Source organism: Rattus norvegicus, chromosome Y (assembly GCF_036323735.1).
Source record: "Rattus norvegicus strain BN/NHsdMcwi chromosome Y, GRCr8, whole genome shotgun sequence".
In the NCBI taxonomy this organism is placed as follows: domain Eukaryota; kingdom Metazoa; phylum Chordata; class Mammalia; order Rodentia; family Muridae; genus Rattus; species Rattus norvegicus.
Window position 1 is genome coordinate 24,329,313 of NC_086040.1, and position 9,452 is coordinate 24,338,764.

The window sequence follows — 9,452 nt, forward strand, 5'->3', positions numbered from 1 at the left end:
TCAAGGGGCAGTAAGGTTGGTTATAGATGAATTGGATGGGGACTGCTTAGGGATCTTATGGACCGGAAACTAGAAAAGTACATAACATTTTTAATGAAAATATAGAAATATACAATTAAAGAAGCAAAAAAAAATGTTAAAATGAGAGAAAATGAAAAAAGTTATAAAAAAGAGAACTGCCTACTAATCACATGTATTGACCCAGAAATATAAAGAGTCACTGTCAATGAATGGTAGTCAGAGTAATACTAATTGAAAGATTTAGACGATGAAGTCTCAACTACAAACACTTCTCTCTCCCAGATATTAGTGTCAGACACAATGTGCAGACTGTAATTTCTTCATCCCACACATAACTGTTGCCTTTTATTTTGATGTTGAAAAATAAATCGAGGTTTGGATTTGAGAAGCATCACTGATCATAGTATTCTGCTAATGCAGTTTATCCAAGATTCTTAAGAATTCAACTGCCAACAGATCCCAGAACGTATAATTTACTTATTACTAAGCAAAATTAGCACTTTAAAGTGTATTTCACGGCTGTGTCATTTTGGTAAATAGAACTCCTAGGTACTAAGCTATAGTATTTATTTAATTTACTGTTGAAAAGTATTCTTCTTTTATGTGTGTGTTTGCTGTCATGTATATATGTGTACCTTGTGTGTACCTTGTCCCTTCAGAAGCTAGGAGAAGAGAATGAGTTCCTGGCATTGGAATTGCAGATGGCTGTGAGATGTCATGTGGTACTAGGAACTGAGCAAGTTCCTCTCAAAGATCAGCAGGTTTCCTTAGGTCCTGAGCCATTCCTCCAACCCTATTTTAACTTTAACCAAGTGTATTCATCACCACTAGAAAGTTAAGAACCTACAATCAGTCCCCTTGTACTGCTTTCTTTTTCCACTCCCTAGAGACAAACATTTGTAATTATCCATCCCATTTGACTCCATAACTGTAAATGTTTTGATTATTCAGTATTAAACATTATCAATGAGCTGACAATTAGCTTTCAAATAAAAAAATTATGCCAGCAAAAATCAGCAAAAGTTTTTGGTATGGCATCTCCACAATCTCCATTCTGAATTTTTCAGATTCATTCCTGCCCCCCAGCCCTAACCCCTCTTCTTGCCACACAGTGGCTGCTCTTCTATTTTCATGTCACATGTGGTGTTCACTCCCATGCCCTCCTGGCTTAAATGCTTATTTTATCCCTTTCGTGGTCCCCTTCCCAGTTTCATTACACACACACCGAACCTAGGTTCCCCATTGAGAGGAGGCAGGCAGAATTTGAATGAGGACTGTAACAGAATTTCAGAATGAAGGTAAACTGGACTGCACACTGGCTTCTTCACGTTTTTCTTAAAAATTTGCAATTATATTTCAAGAAAGTATAACTTTATTTTCTATCACATTAAATATTTAATAATAAAAAAACTGACTGACAGAATCTATTCGCCAATCTCACTGTATGGAAGTCTATAAATGAGAAGTCTATGACAGAAAACAAACTACATTCATATAGAGACACTGATCTTAAACAGTCAGCACAGGAAACAAATGTGTCCCATTTTTTACCAAACAGCACAAGAGTAATAAGAAGCACACATGTGGTGAATATGAAGCAGCTTTACATGACCCTGCTTTCTTTCTTTCTTTCTAACGGTACTAGGGACTGAAATCTCCATCCTGTGCCTGATTGTGCCTGCCTGCTGTCACCTGGCCCTGCCCTTTATTTCCCTTTATTTTAGAATTATAAAAAGTATATTCAATGAACAGTGATGTTTCCTAAATTCTCATGTCAGGATCACTGCTTCCCTGCAAGGGTTCACCCGAGGCCCCTATGCATACAGCATTCTGCTCACGCATGCTGCTCCAGTCCTCGCATGCAACTTTCTCTACCCAGCACCCCACAGTCACATACTTTTCAAAACACAAATCTGACATAATGGTGACATTTTGATATAGATCAAAACATTAACTCAGGCTTAGAGAGATGGTTCAGCAGTTAAAAACACTGACTGCTCTTCAAGAGGTCCTGAGTTCAAATCCCAGCAACCACATGGTGGCTCACAACCATCTGTAAGGGGATCTGATGCCCTCTTCTGCTGTGTCTGAAGACAGCTACAATGTAGTCATATACATGAAATAAATATAAAAATCTTAAAAATTATTAACTATATATCTATGCTATCCAAAGAGAACTTTAGGCCAATAAAAATATAAAGAGCTAATGTAGTCTAACATCCTTACTTTAATAATCTTCTATGGACTTCTCTGTCTGAATGGCCTAGTTGTTGTACAGCTGGGATTGGATACAGACAGCTAGATTCCCAGTTCTTGGCTTAATGTTTTCAAGATCTAATCACCACATTTACCTTTACTAAATCATCTGTGTAAGGATCTTTTCTTTTAATTTAAAATTCAGCATCTCATAGTCCTGTAACTCTAATATACCAGTAAAATCATAAAATATTATATTATATATAAAATATATTATATACAATATATAACATATATATTTTTCTCCCACTCTGATTGGGTTGGTACTCACTTCTAACAAATGTCCCACTGCATTTACTAAACAGTAGAAAAACAAGATAAGGTGTTTTGGGGACTAGATTGGCATCTGGGATAATTGTTTTGTAATCATATTAGTTAACTAGACCTGTGTCAGTACTGCTGTATAACCTAACTGCAGATATATCTAAGATAAGTGTGAATATTCCATACATGCTTTTTGAGGGTATATAATTTATTCCCAGAGGAAAGTGTTTTCTCCTGCATTCTTATCAAAGAGACCCCAGTCCATCTTGAGATCGCAGATGAGGGCATAGCAGGAACTGATAATACAAAAGAAGACCGCAGGTAAGAGAACACCATGGTGTCAGAGTGACCTCATTGTGGAGAAAGAGGAGAGAAAAGCAAAAGGAAAGAAAAAATTACTAGGTTGAATTATAGTTCCTTAGTAAAGGTAGATTCTTCATAACACCAGAAAGAAATCAAACTGTTAAAATAAACATCCTTAAAAGAATCATTATGAAACAATGGTTAATAAGAAATATGACTTCTTTGATGTGCCATTACAATCATTGAACTAACCATAAACAAAATTATACAAATGTTTACTAGGGGTCTGCAACATTTCAGTGTACTCTTTGGATGTCTAAACATGAAATTTAAACTTCTAATACTAGGTGACAGCTTAGGGTAAAAGATTGGGAGAAAAAAACAATGCAGAACCACAGGAAGATCCTGCACCACTTTCTCTCCAAGAGCACCTGGGGTGTTTTTTTACTTTAGAGCCTCCTTCACACACTGGATCATCAATGCTTAGCCTTCAGGAGCACAGAGGACCCCAGAGAAAGCGCTGAGAACACAACAGAGGCTGTGATGAGGCACTTTCTTGCCCTTTATGTTCATGGAGCCGAGCTTCCCTCAAGCTACAGAGATCCATGCCTTTCACTCCCCGCTTCCCCCAACTGAGGCATCACCCATACAAAGGCTAATCTGTCATTATGCTGGAAACTTTTGGCTTTATTCTGAGAACACAATAAAGCACATCAAATCAGAATAAAAATAATTTGTAAACATAGTTATACAATTTGAACTTTTTGGTTTTGAGTGCCATTTGTTCTCTGAAATCCTCCTCTGGTAACTTCTTGAGTCCCCATGATGTTCTCCAGTTTCAAGATATGGCTAGATATCCAATAAACTGGTTCTGCGTTACCAGGAAAAATAATGATCACATCATCTAACCTCAAAAAGTTTTAAATTTTGGTCAGTTTCTCATACTGTCTCATGCATTCTCCACAATTTGTCCTATTAAACAAGTATTTACAGATCATTTTAAAGTTATTAATGAGTTGAGTATGGAATGATACAAGGGTAACTGATAATTTGCTGAGTAACAGACGTTTGCTACATAAGTGAAGCTGAGTTCAAATGAACTACAAAGAGCTGCAAAAACATCAAGGAGAATGGGAGTTTCCCACAGAAGGTAATGGATGCCCGCAGCATTTGTGATATTTCTAAAAATAGAAATATACAATAGTGCGAATGCTAGGAGGATAAAGTGATGTCATTCAAGATTGAAGACATTTTTGAAAAGGTTTAAGGTATAAAAGTGTGTTATGTTTAAAAAATTGTTGTTGGGGTTGGGGATTTAGCTCAGCGGTAGAGCACTTGACTAGGAAGTGCAAGGCCCTGGGTTCGGTCTCCAGCTCCGAAAAAAAGAAAAAAAATTGTTGTTTATATAGGGTTTATAAGACATAAGACAACACACAAGATAGTTTGTAACCACTTGAAATAACATTGGAAGAGACATAGGCTTTGATTTCTGAATGCCTTCTTGGACCTTAGGATCATTATTTTAGTCAAATAAATGCTCAGACATTTACTGACACCAGAATTGCACAGTCAGAAAGACCTGATACCTTGCAGGTCTAGAAAAACTGGATTCAGTATGTCTTATCTCATAAGATACATAACTGTTTGCTGACACAATCATTATTAAATGGTAAGGCATATAAACTTACACCTAGGTATATGTTAAAATAATAGACACTCACAATTTATCACTTCTTCCTGGTGTAAACTGTGTTGTTCTCTACCATTCCCAGGTTGCATACATTCTATCTGCATGACACTGTGTATTGCTGCTCCACTGCACATCTTCTTTCAACTCCACATGCAACAGTCAGTGGCAAAAACTGGGTCTGATGGAAAAATTTATATCAAAGAAATCAAGAAAAACTACAACCCAGTGTTCTCAATCTATACTCCCACACCAGAGCTGGTTTATTAAATAAATATACACCAGCATATCACTTACTTAGCGTTTTTTTAGACAGTTAGTAGGAGGTAAAGGCATGTGATCCTAATTGGATCTATCAAAAAAAGAAGAAAATAGAGGAAGATGAGGAAGAAGGAAAAAGGAGGGAGAGGAGGAAGAAAAGAAAGAACAGAACAGAAAGTCTCTGTTTGGATTGGAAACAATCTTCAGGTTTAAATTATAATCACTGTGGTTATTTGAATAGTTTTGGCCCAACAGACTGAAACCTGGGTCCAAAGAGAGTGGCACTATTAAGAGGTGTGTCCTTGGTGGAAGAGACAGGCTTTTAGGTCTAATATGTTCATTCCAGGCCCAGTGTAATATACAGTTTCCTTATGTTCATAGTGTATCAAGGTTTAGAACTCTCAGCTCCTTCTCAGTGTCAGTCTGACTGTACTCTGTCATGCTTCACACCATGAAAATGGATTAAACTTCTGAAACTGTAAGCCAGCCCCAATTAAATGTTTTCCTTTATGAGAATTGCTGTGATGATATTGTTTCTTCACAGAAATAAAGTCCTGAAAAGTCATAAGAATTTTCTTCAGAAGCATATTGGTCTAAATATTTATATTAGAACACTGAATTTGAATTCTATGTGTCTAACACATAATTTGTTATCTAGGTATGTTTGAATTTTTTCAGAGGTCAGCTAAGTAGTAGGTATTACCAGCTTCATGGGTCATTAAAACCCGCTCACAATTTATCTACCAAGGTTTGCAAAAATAAAGCAATTTCAGGAATGGAATGAAATCCAGTCTTCAATATTTAAAAAATAAGATGAATATAGAGATTAAAAGACAAGATATTTGATGATAAATTAGAAACCTTTAAAATGAAATGTGTATGTTAAGTCATGTAATCCACACATTTTATTTCATTTCTCATAATGGAATAATAATAATAATAATAATAATAATAATAATAAATTAACCAGCTTACTAGTAAGTGAGGACTTGCACAGAATAACAGGCATATATTCAGTAAGTCACACGCTGGTGTTAGTCTAGTGAGCATAAGTAGTATCAAGTCTTATTACTGAAAGCGGATGCTCTTTATTAGTTACTGAAGAAATAAATATAAATTGTTGTCAGAAGAAAGTAAATTAATACTGAAACAAAACACAGTATACTAATCTTCCTGTATTTCTATAATTTTGCCTTGTCTTTATAATACAATTTTTAAGATGGTGTTAGCAGCTTCCTGTTTCTAAGCCCATTTATTCTATGACACTTGTAGGAGAAACACATGTAGATGTACTGGCTTTTAAATATCTTCACAGACTATTCCAGAGTAGGTAATATTTACCTCAGATTCCAATGATGCACCCATGCTACATTTTGGTCTCATTTTTTATCTTCCCTATTTCCCTAATAAAGAATATTCCTCCTTTAAGTCCTCCTCCTTCTTTGGTATTGAGAGGATGTCCTGGAAGGATGCGACCACCACTTTAGTCAAGCAATTACACCTTATTCTTCCTTGGGTTACCCTGCTAGTCCACTTCAGTAATGGTAAGAATCACAGTAAATCAAATCATTGCTATTCTACCAGAGGAGTCTCTCTGTTACACATATGCCAAATTTGAAGCATAATATATGGAACTAATTTATAGAACTGACATCTATTGAGTTTAAAATAAATATAAATTTCATAAGAGCTGCAGAGCCATAGCCATGATAGGAATGAAAGTGAAATAAGAAGGGAGAGAAGTGAAAGGTAGGAAACCAGAGCACCAAATAGCAATCCATCTCTTTTTGAGGGGTGCTTAAAGGGTCTGCATGTGAAGGGTGTCTAGTCTCTCAAAAGTCACCCACTCTGATAATAAACACTTTTCAACCCAAATTTAGATGAAAAGTAAAATGGGGCAGACATTGTTTTCAAAGTCCAAGCTTTGGAGTAAGCTGAATTATGCATAAGGTTTTCACCTAAAAAAAAATTGGATTTTGTCCTATAGTCCCCCAGATCAAACTACTGATTTTTGAGATTACTACTGTTCTCTGAGAAATAGACAGAAAATCTGCAACATATAATAATGTAAATCTGTATGACCTCAGAGGAAATTATAGCCTGTATTCTGACTAGTTATATGCTGCTTGACATTCTCATAATGACAGGCAGCAATAGTGGGCACAGCTCCAGCGGTCATGAGTTCATGACTTCCAGCAGCTGGTTCTCCCCAGTGCAAAAGCTATGATTTGTGGTCGTCTAAGTGCATGAAATCCACTTGGACTGACCATATTCTCAATGCCCATTAGTTACAGGACACAACTTTCTCATCTGTCAGAAGTATGGGTGTTCTGTCACTGGTCATCAGTAAGTTTATGTGCACATATGATTGCACATGGTACTCCTTAGGTTATGACAATTTTCATCTTGGAGTATGAAAAGCAGCCATTCTCAGTTTCATTCACAGTTAAATATAATACAATCCTAGAGACAGGAGGTAAAAAAAATAAATGGTTTAGATTTGAGTTGGAATCCAGACTCTGTCTCTTCCCAAACTTATGTTTACAGGAGACTTGTACACTTACGTAATTGGAAATAGAATGGGGCTAACCAGTACTAAGAATAAAAGAGGAAAAGGGAAATAGCAATTCTATTTACACACTTTTGTACCTCACAGAATGCTTCCCTGATCCGCTTTGACATTTAAAGTGAAAAGGAATTCTTGGAGTATGGAGTACCATTAAAATATGTCTACGATAATTCCGGGAAATTATGTTAAACCATACATAGAGGCTAAGGGAGCAGTACTGTGGTAGAGCAATTCTCTGCCTGTGTGAGATCTGGACTTGACCTTCACATCAATAAAAACACAGCTGGTGGGGATGTGGATAATGGGAACATTCCTCCATTGCTGTTGGTAGTGCCATTTGGAGGTTTCTCAGAAAAATGGGAATAGTTCTAACTCAAGACATAGCTATACCACTCCTGAGCATATAAACAAAGATTCTCCACCATCCCACAAACACTTGCTCAATTTTATTCATGATAGTCAGAAGCTAAAAGAACCTAGATGACCCTCAGCTGAGGCATGGATACAGAAGATGTGGTACATCTACAGAATGGAATACTATTCAATTATTGAAAAAAAAAAGACATCATGAATTTTGCTGGCAAATGGGCGGAGAGTATCATCCTGATTGATGTATCCCAATCCCAAAACGACATGCCTGGTATGTATTCACTAATAAATGATATTAGCCATAAAATACAGGATACTCATGGTACATTCCACAAACCCAAAGAAGTTAAACAAGAAGGAAGGCACAATGGAGAATGCTTGGAACTCACATAGAGGGGGAATAAAAATGTCATTAGAGTCAGATGGAGGGAGGGAACTGGGTGGAAGAGGGGATAAGAAGGGAAATGTGGGGGAATTCAGGAACAGGTGTGGGGAGGAGAAGGAGGGATGGCCAAAAGGACAGGAGAATGAGTGGAAAACTGCAATTGACAGGGGTAGGCATGGGCAACTCTAAGATGAGAAAGACCTGGGATAAGGGAGGTCCCCAAGATCAATGGAAACATCCTTAGCTGTTACTCACAGCATTGGGGATATGGTACCCAAAGAGGCCACCCCCTGTAGCCAAGGCAGGAACCTCAGTGGAACAACAGAGACACCATCCCATCCAAGAAACTTGACCCAAAATCTTTCCTGTCTTCAAGAAATGCAGGGACAGGGGATGGATCAAAGACTTATAGAATGGCCAACCAATAACTGGCCCAACGAGAGATGCATCCCATGGGCAAACACTAATCCCTAACACCATTCATGATGCTCTGTTATGCTTACAGACAGGAATCTAGCATGGCTGTCGCCAGAGAGGCTCCAACGAGCAGCTGACTCAGACATATGTAGGTCCCCACAGACAAACAGCAGGCAGAACTTGAGGACTCTTATGTAAGAATTAGAAGGAAGGATTTGGTGACCAAGAGGGGACTGGCACACCATAAAAAGACCAACAGAAGCAATTAACTTGGAACTTTGAAGCTCCCACAGACTGAACCACCAATGAAAGAACATACACAGGTTAGACCTTGGCCTCCCTGCACAAATGCAGCCTGGATTTCATATCAGTCCTGAATAACTTGGGGTGGGTGTTCCCAAAAGCTGTAGCCTGCATGAGGGATATTTTCTAACAGGGCTCCCATGTCTGGTTTCAGGGGCAGTGGATATGCCTAGCCTTTTAGACACTTGACGAGTAAGGGTAGGGGGAAATCCAGGAGGAACCCTAATTGTCAGAGGAAAAGGGATGGGGGAATTCAGAGAAGGAATGTGGGAGGGGTGATGAGGAGGTGGCAGTGGGCAGGATGTAAGGTGTATTAATTTAAAAAAATAATAATAAATGGGAAAAACATATATATATATATATATATATATATAATTCTAAATATAATATAATTCTAAAACTAGGAAAAGAATGCAAAGAATTAAAAGAGGCAAAACAACCTGGAAACGAATAGTAAGGCATGGGGAATCTTCTTACCAAATTGAGATTTAATACACATTTTCCAGTATTGGCAAAAAAGAAACACAAAGGGAGAATCTGGGAATGGGCCCCACTGCCCCCAAAATGCCTAATTGATTTTTAAAGCGGACATTCAATAGAGCAGAGACAGCTCTTTG